Raw genomic sequence first — 15,375 nt, forward strand, 5'->3', positions numbered from 1 at the left:
CTCAAAGGATTTCAGGTATATTAAAAGATAATTGCGCGTGTGTGTGTGATTCTTTTTCATACTTAATTACTAGTCAGTTACAAACAGCAATGCAATTTTCCATATTTTCCATGAATAGAGCCACAATAATGATTTATTTACTCTTCCGCTAGGTACGATTCTTCTTTAATCTTAACAAACTTCCTTACAGAACTGATAAAGGAAATAAGTCTACTGCATTAATGTCATATTTTATTAAAAGTGTAACTTTACGCTTTTAATATTCTCTATGGAGGGTTCCATATGTGTTATTTTGTGCGTGTAAATTTGAATTCCTATTCTTTTTTTTTTTTCTGTATCGGTTTTTTAATGTAATTATGTGTACATATGATAATATTATCGAATATCTAAAAATGAGGTAAATACACAGATATAGATAAGAATATCTATAAATGTGGAAAATTTGTAGATGCAAATACGAAGATTCGATGCATATTCTAACATCAGTCTTCTCTATTGATTGTAATCATAAATGAAATGGTCTTAACGACCGGTCCCAAGGACACATAGGACCAGTCCAAAGACTAGAATGAACCGAATAAATAAGGACTGACACAACACTACTAAAATAAATAGGTACATATAAAGGATCCTTGAGTACAAGGTTGTGAGCGTTCCGCTATTTTGGGATTCCATTCTTTTTCTTTTCTTCGTTCAATCATTATTTCTGTTCCGTTCCATGTTCCAATCATAATGTAGTGGCCATATCCACTGTGCGACAGCAAAAATCCACTTCCACTTTGATAGTGTCATGGAGACTGCATTTGAGAACTAGGTTTCAAGATTTTTTAACACAACAATTTGGGGAATATTAGCGTTTAAATGAGCTACAGTTGACAAACATCGGTTCCTTCATTGTCGAAATCGTGGCCAAAAGTCAAAGTATAGCTGATTTGTTTCCCGCTCAGCACAGCAACAAGACAAGAAAAAGTGGAGCGTGGACTGGTTGAGAAACTCCAGGAACCGTTGCTACCTCGCCTACGATGAGATTATTGAACTGGTCAAGTTCATATGTTCGAGTTAAGGTAGAGTAATAGAACGCTAAAATCTCATTTTTAACGTTCAAAGGTCAAAATTATGTTTTGTTCAGTGTCCTGTTCATTGAACGGACGTTCCCTGGAATACCGTTCAATTTTGTGTTCTGTTCACAAGGGTGCTTGAGTCTTCTAGGCACATAGACACTGTAGGACTACATAAAAGAGGGCTTACGACTTCTTTTTGGTTCACAAAACCTTTGGACGCGTGTAGGTATAGATTTGAAATTCATCTACTTTTTTGAAAGAGGTAGATGGTATTAACAAAATCATTAATTTTAACGCTTTAGTATTAACCAATGTTAATAGAAATACAAGGTTACCCATTAATGTAATCGAGCTTGCTAGAATTTTTAATCTGATGTATTGTACCGACTGCTGGGCAAGATACCTTTTCCTCAAAATTGGATGATCATTGATCGTATATCAAATACAAGCACATATTTGAAATTAACATAACATTTTGGAAAAGAAAACGTAACCCTTATCAGGGGTGTCTACAGGAGGGAGGGGCCTCGAGGGGCTGTAGTTCCCTCTCATAATTGAGGCAGTTTGCTTTTTACTAGAAAATCTAATATTGATTTTTTTTTTCGCAAAATTTATTTTTAGAAATTTTAGTTAATTTTCATATTTTTTTCAAAAATAATTTTTTTTTTGGGAACAGCTATGGATTTCTTCAATTTTTCTCCATCACGATCTGCTTGATCAGATCATATAGTAGACCGATGAATTTTACACATTGAGATCTTTAAAGGCCTTGGTAATGGTCCTACAGCTTCTGAATGAAGCGAAATGATGGGCCATTTCGGCCTCATAATGTCCTCGTTAGAGAGTCAAGAACACGTTTGACGATAAAGGTTCGTTTAAGAATAAACAAAGGTGGGCGTTGCGTGGATCAAATGCAATATACAGAATAATAAAAAAAAGCCCGTCTAGGAGAAAAATTAAGTTGAAGTTGTTGTGCTAAGACTTTTGGTTCACCCTGTAGATAGCAATAACCATTTTACACGGAAACACCCGCATAGTATTAAATTAAGATGTAAAGATGGGCCCACTCATTGAATTCCAAATATCTGGAAAAGAGACGGATCCTTTTTCCTTTTTCCATATGAGTCAATTTTGTTTTTTATGTGTACAATCCACATTAATAAAGCAAAATCTGTCTTCATGGATATAATTTGTATTTTTTCCATTTATCAACATTCAAAAAGAAAGGATGAAAAAAAAAATATGACTTTGAATAGAAGAAAATTATCTACAAATTCATACATATATATTGCTTATCTTGTTTGTATTCCCTGATAGCCTCAGCACTATGGATCCTATATTACAATTATTGACTTGAAATTAGCTAAAAATCTGAGGACTAGATCAAAATATTAAAGTACTTGGACTTGCAGTATAAGAGCTTTTTGCCACCTCTGCTATTCTCTTCAGATATATAAGTTTTTAATTTTATCAAAGCCACATTTCTAAAACATGCATATACTAAACCCTTTTTTTTTGGTTTCTTTTTTTTAACATGCCCAAAATACACACAATTTTCATCACTACCAATAACATCTTCATAACTAAGGATATGTAGGATTACAAGATTTACATCACTAATTATTGATGTGTATTTCAAACTGTTTGAAATACACACCAATAATTAGTGATGTAAATCGAGTGTATTTTTTTACTCGCCCGTTTTTTTTTGAATTGGTAATCTGAAGAATGCATTTTCATTTCTTAGGCTGTTGTCATTATTATTTAATTCCTGAGTAGTTAACATCCTTTTCTAAATAGGTTCTATAACATTCAAAACCTGTTTGAAAATTCATGTGTGCTCATGAGAGACGTAGAGTAACCTTGAAGATTATTTACGGAGTTATTATTGCAAATACATGTTCAGCGGCGTCCGCAGGGGGTGGGGCTGTGTCCACTCCACCAAAATTAAGGATTTTTTGCTTTTTACTAGAAAATTTTAAGTTCTCTTTTCAAAACATTTAATATTTGTAATTCCAATTAATTTTTCAATTTTTTTTTCGTAAAAATTTAATTATCTGTGAATAGCTATGAATATTTCAAATTCATCTCCAAAAAATGTAATATTTTAATTTTTTTTGTCAAAAAATTTTATATTAAAAATTTAATTTTTTGTGAACAGGTTTTGAAATTTCTCTCCAAAAAATGTAATATTTGATTTTTTTTTTTTTCAAAAATTTTATATTAGAAATTTAATTGCTGAAAATTTTTGGCAAAAATTTTATATTAAAAAATTTTTCCCAAAAAATTTAATTTATTGTTAATATTTGATCAATCTTTTTTCGCTCTTGTTGTTGAACTGGTAATAGAATAGAGGATTGACATCCTAGTGTCCATATATATATATCTCTCTACTCTTTCGTTACCACAGCTGATTGTGGTTGATATAATGAAACGTAATGACAGGTAAGCGTCTGTACTCAAAAATATTCTTCAAATTATTAGGCATGCCATGTTGATTTTTGGTTTCTTTTTTTTTAACATGCCCAAAATACACACAATTTTCATCACTACCAATGACATCTTCATAACTAAGGATATGTAGGATTTAAAAATTTGTCCTCACTTGATACAATCGTGATAAAAATCAGCATTTGGATGCCCACAATAAAGTTGAGGGATTAATAATATTAGAAAAAATAATTCAATAATGAAGATCCTATAATTAGTAAATATAAATTATGCAGAATATCTTGATTATTCTAAATTTTATTCAAATCAACAACTTACTACAGAGTGTAACGGGGAAATTTTCCATGTTATTATTATAATTTTTTTTTTTTTTGCGCTAAGTAAGGTTTACGGTGACATCTTATGCAATTTTCTAATAAATATGTTGTTTTTCTTGCGTATTGTTTGAATTTGATCAAAATAGGACGAAATATGAGTGAAGAGGAATAAAAAAGGCAAAGGGTTTCGGATCTTTTCGACGTGAATGTTGATCTAAAAATAATTTCAGACATTGTTGGCTTGATCGTGAGGACAGTCCGAAACATCATGGTGACCAAGGAGAATGGGAAAGAGTCAAAAGGAAGTCAGGAAGAGAAGGAAATGGTTTGAAGCTAGATTAAACATTTTCAAGTCCCTGGATATAGAGATCAAGGAAGAACCCACGCCGCTTGGCTGACGAGTTCAACATAGACGAGATCATCATCAGGAGGACAGTTTATGATGAACTTGGTCTTAAGAGCTTTGTCAGGACTCCAAGACATCTCTTCACCGATAGGATAAAAGCCTACAGGCTTGAGAGGTGCAAAAAAAGTCCTTAATTACTAGAAGAGTCATCCGTTGACTGTGAATATCTTCTGAGACAAGAAGATCTTGATAGTCGCCAAGGTTTTGAATCACGAATATGTGCATGGCGTAAAATTTAAAGGAGTATTCAGTTTTAGACGCACACACCTGTACTTGTACCAGGTTCCGACCTCGGGTGGAGGCAGGAGGCGGTCAATTTGAATAACTCTTGTTAAATTGATTGCTAAAAGTTTTTAAATTAATATTTTCATTATACTTTTCTTATAAAAAGTTATTAAGATTTTGGTTTTTCTTCTTGATCGCTGTAAATTTCCCTGTTGCACTCTCTACAATAAACTAAGAAAACTGTTATGGGAAACATTTAATTGTAATCTGTAATTAATTTATTTGAGGTAAGATCTTAGATCCTCACGAGGATAATATTCCAACATGGTAACAAACAATTTAATAATTTTGGAGAGGATTACTTTATCATTATTGCAATGAAATTCATACTTTCCAATATAATTATACAGAGGTCGCATATTCCCTTAGCAGTTACCAAGAGGTTTTTATGCATATAATAGCAGATTAGAATAATACTTTGTAGACAAAAATATCGAAAACAGAGGCACACATTATCTTTGAGAGTTTAAGATAATCTTCTACTTGTTTTTCAGAAGACAACATGTATTTTGAGTTATAAGAAAATTGAGAGTGAGGTTTGAAGTGTACAGCGTGCGGCCTTTGTTTAATAAAGACTTTGAGTGCAGGCGCAGGTAGGACGTTATTTGTTGTTTTGGCGGCTAGCTTGAAGTATAGGGCCTCGGTTTAAAAAAATTGCATCTATCAAAGAAGTATTTATTCCCTAATTGTGAAAAGGACAGAGTGTCCTTGTTGCAGTCTGCCCCGGATAAGACAATGTTGAGATTGCAAACTTCTTAAGGCTGGACATGTCCTATGTCTGGAGAGTAAGGAAGGAACTGGAAGAACATTCGTCTGGCAACAGGACTCTACTCCGTGCCACACTGCTGAGAAAACGCTGAACTGGTTATCAGAATTTGTTGGACCCATTGTTTGGCCTCCAACCTCACCGTACCTCATCCCCATGGACTCCTTTGTCTATGCCGTAGTTGAGTGATGCACCAAGAGGTCCTCCTGCAACACAAAATCCGAGCTGATGTCCAGGATACGAGAGGAATTCCAGAATCTGCCAAAAGAGACTTTTGTCAAGACCAGTTCCCGTTTCCGTGTTGGAGTCGAGGCTGATATTCACAGCCACGCCGAATATATTGAATACATTTCTTTATTCAGCTTTCATTTTGGCGAGAGTTGTTATTAAAATTGGAGGGTTAGTTTAAGAAAATAAACATTTAATAAAATTAAATGTTAAATATTGGTATATTGATTATTGGACAGTTCAGAACGAATTTAAACTTATAAATGAAATCCAGGGGCGTCTGCAGGGAGAAGGCTGTAGCCCCCTTCAAATTAAGGAATTTTTAATTCTTACAAGAAAATTTAATATATGTTAATTTAAAAAATATCCAAAACATATTGTTTGTAAATAACTATGGATTTTTGAAATTTTTCTCCTGCCATTTGACAGGTACAAACTACTCCATTAATAAAAATGGAAGAATAAACACTTCCACAACCCATTGCAATGATTAAAATTCAACATAAAAATGGGGAAAACCTGAAAGAGACGGTTCGTAAAACTAAAACATTTTTGGGTCGTCGTGAAGCACATTGTTGGACCGCAATACAGAAATTGATGGAAAAATTCTAACTGTTGGAACAGTTTAGTCATATGAAGAATAAAAACGCTCATGAACAACTCAGAATATTGGTGCTGTAGCCCAAACTGTTGAAGAAAACCTGGGTTTTTGTTCATTCCTCGTGAAGAATTGAGCATTTCACAACGCTGACATTCAACAAAATGGTGCTAGGTGCCACACAATCAACGAAAACATCGTTCTTTTACGGGAAAAGTTTTCGGAGCGTGTTATCTCTCGAATAGGTGATCGCAATTGGCTACGGAGATGTTGTGACTTAACACCTTGCGACTTCTTCCTTTGGGGGCACGTGAATGATAAGGTCTACACCGACAGCCCAGCGTCGATCCAAGACCTCAAAGGTAGAAATCGTGAAGCTATTGAGGGCAATCAAGAGCCACTTTGGGATTTGTTGATGGAAAATTTCATTAAAAGGATACGGGTCTGTAAGAGTAGCTGTGGCGGCCATTTGGATGAAATTGTTTCCCATTATTACTGGCATACCTTTCTCTATACATTGAAATAAACATCCAATCATTTATCTCAAAAATGCAATTTTTTTTAAACATTAAAAATACCTCTTATTTGAAAACCCTTTATTATTTGGCAAACTCTTGAGTCTTTGGCGGGAGTCCAATTCCCAAGTTTGATGTCATTGATTCACAATTTCCTTCCATTGATATCTTATGGAAAATTAAACATCATTTTCATGGACGATAAGCCTGGATACTTTTTATTCGAAGTTGATTTATTATTACAATACACTGCACTACAGATTACCAATATAAAAAGTACATTGCAATTAATAAGTATTGCCGAATAATCATAAATAATTAAATGTATCCCACAAACTAGAAGAGCAATTGCTTTTTAAATAGACCTTATGGCAGTTTACAATTTTAAGCCAATCAGCAAAGAGAAGAAAAAACATGCTCTTCTTCTACTGAGTGTCTACTCTTTCCCTTGGAGCGGAGTTCCTATATCACGTTTCAAGCCATTGCTTAGCTGGAACGGTATTTCCCCCATTAAGAAGCAGTATAAAATTAAAACGCAAAATTGTTTTTGATCCATTGTTTTGGCAATAACAAAATTAGCGTCACACTAAGCAGAATCACTCTCAAACTAAAGAACAGATCGTCAGGAAATTTTGACAACTCGTAATTAAATAAGAAAGGCAGAGACTTGAAGCTTGCAGAAACACGGTGCCACCCCTCGCCTGCTAGGGGGTTTCTGTTTTGGAATTTTTTGTCCTTTTCGGGACGGGGACTTATCTTGGTCTTTTCATCATTTTTTGGTTCCCTAAACAGGGATCGCTTGTGGACCATGTTCCCCATAGTTATTTGCTCTCTGCCTTTCCTGAGTATATTCTGTTCTAGTACAAATATTTACATTCATATATGAAAATTTAAAAAGTTGAGACACATATATTTAGAAAATGAAAAAAAACATTGTACATTAAAGTAAAATATATCAAAGGGATAATCAGAAAGGGTTTTTTAGAATAGTTTAATACTCAAAATAAAAGAGTTTGCGATACTAACATAAGGCTATTTATGTTATGTTGTTCAGCCTACATGAGATCAGATCAAATGATCTTAAAATGTCTCTAGTTCCTCACTGGGTTTTGCATTCTTGCCCTAGAAATTTTTAAATTTGTATAAACCAGTGCTCGAGACGGACTTGTTTCTTTTTTAATGGACCCGGGACGGATGCTGATGAAAATATGTACTCGACTTCAGCTCTGTTATAAACAATATTATTCTACAAATATAAGAAAAATAAATATTTAGTGAATAAGTTCCTTAATGGTTTCTGAGTAAACCACTCAACCCGACTCCTACCGTTACGGACTTCTTGAACGACTCATGATACAATCAAATGTATGAGGCATTACAAATGTGGTTATTTCCAAATGTTTACTTTCAAGTACTTTCTTGTACAAAACACAAAAATTTGTACAATCCTCGTTTGTACTTTCTCTACCCCCCTCTTTTCTTTTTTTAAATTTGTCTGAATGACGTCATTTTTTTATTGATATGTAACCATAATCCAAAATTGAGGTCAACAGGGGCGTTTGCAGGAGTATATATATATATTTTTTTTTTTTTTGGGGGTGAGTGCTTGGTTTTTCGAATGTTTTTGAAAAAAAAATCTAAATGTATAAAAAAATCAACAACTACTCACAAAAAAATATATTTATTTTCAAAAATTAAATTTCAAATATATAATTTAAAAAAAAAAAAGAAAAGAAAAATGAAGTATTAAATTTTTTGCAGAAAAATTCCTTAAATCTATAGCTATTTACAGAAAATTAATTTCTGAAAAATTAAATTAAATTCCAAATATTCAAAACCAAAATTTCTATTTTTTTTTTTTTTTTTTTGGGGGGGGGTTAGGATTATTCTCTCCAGCCCACCCCTGCTCAAATAAGTCATATTATTCATAAAAATAACTATACAAAAGTATCAGCAATATTGAGCCGATTCGGATACTTTAAAAAAGGCCGATTCCGATTCTGTTGCATCGGCACACCCCTAATCTACATTTATGTATCCTTTTTACAGTCATTTATTACATTTATGAGATGGTGGGATCATAACGTAGGGGCGTGCGAACAGAACAGAACACCAGGAGTCATGGACATGAGCCAAAGGGACTTCACATCGTTGGTGCAGGCTCTCACGAGCAAGATAAAGGGATCATTATAATCTCTCGTCAATTGATTTCATTAATTTCCTTATGTAATTTATACTAATCAATCCCTCACGTAATAATGATGTGTATATATATATATATATATATTCTGTCAAGTGTTGTTTTGCTGATGAGACTAAAATTTAAAATGATTATAACATCGTACCTAGCTCCAGGGAGAATTATCCCTCCTTTCTTCAATGCATCAGCTATATTCATAAATCCTAATGTTATAGTAAATATTCTATTATGATCAAACATTCAAAAAAGGTTGAGTAAGTAAAAAATACTAGAATCTCTTGTATTATTTAGTTTGATCTTGAGGAATGAAAAGGATGAGATAGAAAGAGTAAGGGAAATTACTTTTAAGAAATTATAGTTGGATCAAGTATTACTCGAACTCGACAAATACTCCAGATAAGTAAAGACGAAAACTTCTTGTAAATAAATCCAGCTCGTCCAAAAATATATCTTTTGAAAAAATCGACATAGTTTGAACTCGAACAGCTTGAAATATTTATATGAGTATAGAGAGTTTTGCTTTCAAATCCCTCAATCGAAAAGGTGAAAGAAAAAATGTTTATATACATACATACTAAAAGCGTTAGGCCGGTTTGATTTTTGACTTTTTTCGAATTTCAATTACCGGAAGTGAGGACAAGCTGTCATTTGGTATACAAATTACCCATGCAAAATTTCTTTTTTTCTACGATATTACCTTTATGTAGTATATCCTGTTCAAAGTTTGAAAGGAGACGAAGATTCTTTATTTCCGCAAGGAGGATTAAAATACAGCATTAATCATTATTTTAGATTTATTAACTATGATAGATATTAATCCAACCTATAAAAAACATTTCTTATTCCTTTTGTTCATTACTGGTCCTTAGAAATGTCTGTCCTTGGAATTTTTCATCAAAATATCGATGGTTTAGTTAGCCAAATAAGCTATATTAAATATACATTAAGATTATTGTACATATCTTGAAACAAAAATATTATTATTTTTTCATTATAATAAAATATAATATTGTTATTAGTTATATAATTTATTATATTATATAACGGAATAATTCTAAAAGGAAAGCACTCTCATTGAAGTTACTAAGAATCGATTTTACCTTTTTTAGGGACTGACATGTGGGACCCTACTGGACTGGACTGGGATCCTCGGTCCTAAATAAGAACCGACGCAACACTACTTACCACACTCTTACAGTTTATTAATGGCAGTTTATACTAATCAGGCCAAGAGTCACATAATATTTTATGCAAGGTTGTGGCCAGTTCAGATTCCGTGGTTCTATGGGTCTCGTTTCTTTTTTATGGAGGCTCAGTTTGGTAACATGCACATAAAACAAGGGACGACACTAGAAAATTCGGGCCCAAGAAATGATACGAACAGAGCAGCTTCAGCTATCTTGTACGCAGGGTTTGTAGCGCCCCAAGCTCCAACAGGGTCCCTGGAAATTAAGGTTGCTTGAGAACATGGTTTTGAAAGTGTGGCCGTGATGGGAGAGTGGGGATGTGGGCGAAAGAAGATGGAAAATTGAAGATTACTTTCAGTCCACACATAAATTGAACAAATGTTTCGTATAAAGGGAAACTCAGCTAAAAATGTATTAGTGTTGGGGGGCTTGACATGGTAAAGTTTGGGAAACTTTGGCTGAGAAAATATGTTATTTAGCATATTATACGGCCCGGACAAGTTTAGTAAATGAGCTAGATTTCCCCCCAGTTTTTTGGGGAGAGGTTGCGTGATACATTACAGGTAGCGATGAGGTTTTTTTTCATAAAATTATATCGATGGAATATTAAAAGTTTATACATATACAAAAATACAACAAACGAAAATAAGCACAAGAAACGAGACCGACAAGCAAAATATTGTGGTCTCGGTTTAACTTTGTCGTTTCTGGTTCCGATAAGGATACAACCTTGTTTTTATGTTATAAACTTTATGTTTTATTTAAGAATCAATATATAGAATTGCTCCGTTTCGATCAATAAAATGATCGGGTAATTTTCTAACCTATTTAAGTTCGTCATTACGTATTCTTCAATACCCGAAACTTGAGTTCCTAGTGAGAGGGTCTTCTGATTTGCTGAGGAAATTGTTTCTATGAAGAGAAGCAGGATATCTTTTCACGCTGTTTTGTTAAGAAGATGGAGTAGGTTTGCCCAGCGTGGCCCGGAACGTAACGAAATTAAAATTAGTTCTGAAATAGTCCGGTTTTTTAAAAGGAGATTGATTATATAGTTAAAAAAACATATTAAAGTTCAACTATCGTTCTCTCATCTTTCATATTATTGTCAAAAATCCTAAGTCTTATTATCTTCTTTGGAAAAAGTGTGCAACGATACATACTACCATGCAGCGAGAATCATTCTTAAAATTTTACGGTCTTTATTTTATATGAAATAGTCGTTTTTTAGTCAAAAATTGCTATTTAAAGGATCCCTTGAAAACCAATTTTTTTTTATCATAACCATAACTTAATAACCTACATTAAACATTTCAGCAAAATCCATTAATGGATTGAGTATGATTCCCGGACAAATACACACAAAGACATTTGCATTTAATATAATAATAGTATTTACATAAAATAAGAAAGGCGATTTATTGAATCAATTGTAATTCTTAGAAATTTACAGCAAAGTCGTGTTTTTTAACTATTATTTAAAATATTCATGAATCGGCTTCAGGAATTTTTATTGGAATCGTTCCATCACTACTTAAAACGAAAATAAATAACTTATAATATTATTATATTCATGATCATATATACTTGATACCAAGTGAGACGAGCGAATCGACAGCTGACAATAAAATACAATCCTTTCACATTCACGTTTTCCGAAATGATATAATTTTATGTGTCCGTAACATTTAATTAGTGCTATTAGTTTGATTCGGAAGATAAATCAAAGACATGATCATTAATAGATTGAAAGGCATAATTATTGTTTTTTAAGCCGATATTTTTTAGAACGACTGTACTAATACTTTACATTTGTTGAGCTTAATTATAGAAGGAAATACTATGTTATCATTTGTTTTGGTCAACCATTTTTATTTGCTACGTCAAAGAATTTCCCTTTCTATTGCCTATTGCTCAATATCATCACTCTATGTATATTTTATCTCTACAGAGATTGACTCGGAACTCCTTTTCTTTGAAACAAAGGAGAATTGATGGAGTTGTTAGATGATAGCCTAACTCAGGAGGTGAATGTCCTTTTATAGCGGAAATAAGGATTCCTAATCTCCCGAAACGCGGAGTAGATGAGGAGGATGGATGAAATGAATTGCTGAACAGGAGTAGGAATCGACAGCTGACGCGCACTATTGTAGATACATTGAGTGAAGATACATTTCCTTGTAAGTCTCCCTTTTTTCTGTCAAAACATGTATTTCAAAATTTTCTAGGTTGTCTAATATTAATGTTGATATGTTCCGTAATGCAGAGGGGTGATTGATTCTAAATCATTAATCAAAATATGATTAAGGATAATACTTCTTTGTTGTATGTCCAATATAATTAATCATTAGGGATCTGTTGCTTCTTTACTTCATATCTGGTAAGTTATAAGTTTCTATTTGTTAATTATTTAATATTGTTATTATTTATGAATATTATTCTACATTGAAGCATAAAGGCAAAACGCGGGGCAGAGTAGAGGGACGGACTTGGAATGCAATCAGCTTTCTCCATTTGAGTAAATATTTTTTCTCGTATATTTTATTTCTTTTGAAACTATTTTGGCTGAATCAATATATATATATTATTATGTTGGACTATTATTGGATATATCATCTTCTTGAGCGACTCCTTATTACGTATTATTTAAACAAAAAATATATAAGTATAACCTATTTCAGAAATTGGTGAAGTGGATGTATACAAAAGGTATTACAATTATCTGTAACTTGTTTATAGGTTACTTTTTCCCCAGCCTAATATTCTGTTGATGAATAAATGTAGAATTGGTAAAGGTGAATAATATTATCAAGAGCTCACTTACACGTAGTTACTCAATACTTTGTTATTTGCACCGTGAAAAGGATTTTTTTAAATGCAATTTTCTTTCCAAGTAGTTATTAGATTAATAAAATAAAAGCAGACTTTAAAAGTTGGATAGATTTTGGTTTATTTCATTTAAGTAAATCACCTTCAACCTCAATAAGAGTCTTTATACGAGGCCAAAAGCGCGAGCAGGCCTTCGCCACTAGGTCCCTTGGCAAATATTGGAATTCCTTCTTGAGTCTTCTTAAGTTTGTCTTTGGGGTTGCAGGGGGTTACGTTGGTTTATTATTCGATCGTGTCATACTCAAAAAAACCATCGGATTAAGAACTGACGAGTTTGGAGGGCAAAAGTGCAGCAAAATGAAGTCGCCAAAATTGGCTTGAAGGTAGTAATTACTTCTTCTTTTTTCGAAGTATGGTGGGAAGCCGTGTCCTTTACAGACCTAAACTTCCCTGCTAACCTTGCGAACAAACGTCTAACTGAGTCTCAGTGTTCGAACACTTGTTATATTCTCACTCCCAGTCCGGATTCCTTTTCTAAATATTTGGGACAATAAATTCGTGAATTGATTCTACTTTTTGTCTAACTGTTGCAAATTTGAACAAGCTATCTAACAAACAAACAAAGCAAAAATCACCTGCCTTACTGCCTACGTTTGTCCCAGAGAGCGTGCAAAAATAGTAGCATAGATAGCTCGCGCACCCTGTATGATACTTGAAATCTGTAAGCAAAGGCTCAAGAGCCTTCTACAAATTGGGTAGTAGAACTGAAAAATTACGAAAGTGACATAACATAATTTCATAATCTCATTTGTCCACCATTTGTCATATTGTTATAAAAATACCCATTTATTAGATTCAAATAGTTAAATATATACCTATACCTAAAAAAGAGGCCTGTGATAGGCTTGAATTTGGAATTAAATGATTTTAATAAAACTATGATCTATTATTTTCACAGGCCTTTTTTTTATAAAGGTACATGTTTGATTATTTAAATGCAATAAATATTTTTTTTCCCATAAAAATAGGACACATGGTCGGCTAGCCATTACATGTTTATAGATATATGATTTAAACGCTTTTTCCTCGTGAATGAAATAATAACAGCTTAAGAACTCTTTTTTTAATATGGTTTAATGAGCTAGGTAGTAATTTAGTTCGTTGTAGTACCTCATCTAATGTCACATCTATTTTTGTAAATTAAGTATAAAGTACTTCCTTTTTCTTCTTTTTTAATATGAGTTGAACTAAACGCCTGCGAGATATCATTCATATTCTCCCTGTATATTTACTCACTTTTTTTTCTTTGTAATGTATTGGTATATGGAGAGCGCAATGAGAAGGCGGGAGCAATACATATATTACTAAATTAAGGCCCTTGTTAGTATCTGCTGCCTGATATATGATTATTATTATATGTATATATATTTTTACTGCTATAAAGAGGAGAACCTTCTACATTTAAAATAACATTAGTGGCGGGAAAATATGATAATTAGATATTTAAATTCATACACCTATAATTATTCTATAGAATTCTTCTTTTAGAGGGAGATCTGAACACCACCACAACCTACTAAGTAATCAACAAATAAGATGAAAGAGCACACACATCAACCAAGTGCTCCAAGAGCTTGATTTTCAAGTTGGATAAGATGAAGAATGATGGAGAAGCCGTTTCTAGGGAAGAAGGACGTGGAGGGCAGAGTTTAAAGAGGGACCCGGACTTCCAAACCAGCTTGGTCCCCACCAAATCGATGAATCACCTCGCCAACGACTTCTACGTGTCTTCTAGGACCATCAAGAGAGCCGTGAAGGACGACTTGGGATTGTTCTCATACTCTAGGATCCCACACCGCCTTCTGACAAAGGTCATGAAAGCCAGGAGGCTCGAGAGATGCAAGAAAAAATAATGATTACAGATTGAAAAGTTAAAATAAAAACACTGTTCAGTTCGCTAGCAACAACCAAACTCACATGCTAAAAAATGCTTAGGATTTTCAACCCTAAAATATGTACTCCTCTTTTCTTTTTTAATATGAGGCGCTGAGCTTTAGATGCACCCACTCGTTACTGCATTGTTATTTCGCGGATCAAGTAGTCTCGCAGTTATAAAATACACTCGGAAATGACCATACAGTCATTTTACTTTTATTAATATGGATTACCAGAGATGGGAACTTGGACTCGTTTGCTATTTTTACTAACTTAACCCAAGAAAAGCACAAATACCCTATATCAAAATTACCTATTTGAAATTAACTCAAATAAAATATTAGGACTGGATGAAAATATTCAAGGACTTGGACTTGCAGAATAAGGATTCAAAAACAGGGTGTGTAGCCTATTATTACCCCTCTTTGACATAACCAACATGCATATTTTATGTCCTTATGTACCTAATATGATTTATTGATTCCCAAAATTTCAAATAATATGTACATACAGAATAATATATTCTTTTAAAATGTTGTTTAAAGTAGGTCCTACTTCTGTTTAGAGTAGTTCCATCGGAAAAAACTCTTTAATATTAGG

The 15,375-nt window shown here is 33.1% G+C and overlaps 1 long non-coding RNA gene across 1 annotated transcript; it reads left to right on the forward strand.

Moving 5' to 3' along the window:
- The first annotated feature begins 448 nt into the window (after positions 1-448).
- LOC139906625 (uncharacterized) lies at positions 449-1,408 on the forward strand. The gene is made up of 2 exons (XR_011782261.1): positions 449-615; positions 739-1,408. It is a non-coding gene; the product is annotated as an uncharacterized lncRNA (long non-coding RNA).
- The last annotated feature ends 13,967 nt before the right edge of the window (positions 1,409-15,375 follow it).

This window comes from Lepeophtheirus salmonis, chromosome 11 (genome assembly GCF_016086655.4).
Source record: "Lepeophtheirus salmonis chromosome 11, UVic_Lsal_1.4, whole genome shotgun sequence".
NCBI classification, from domain to species: Eukaryota; Metazoa; Arthropoda; class Copepoda; order Siphonostomatoida; family Caligidae; genus Lepeophtheirus; species Lepeophtheirus salmonis.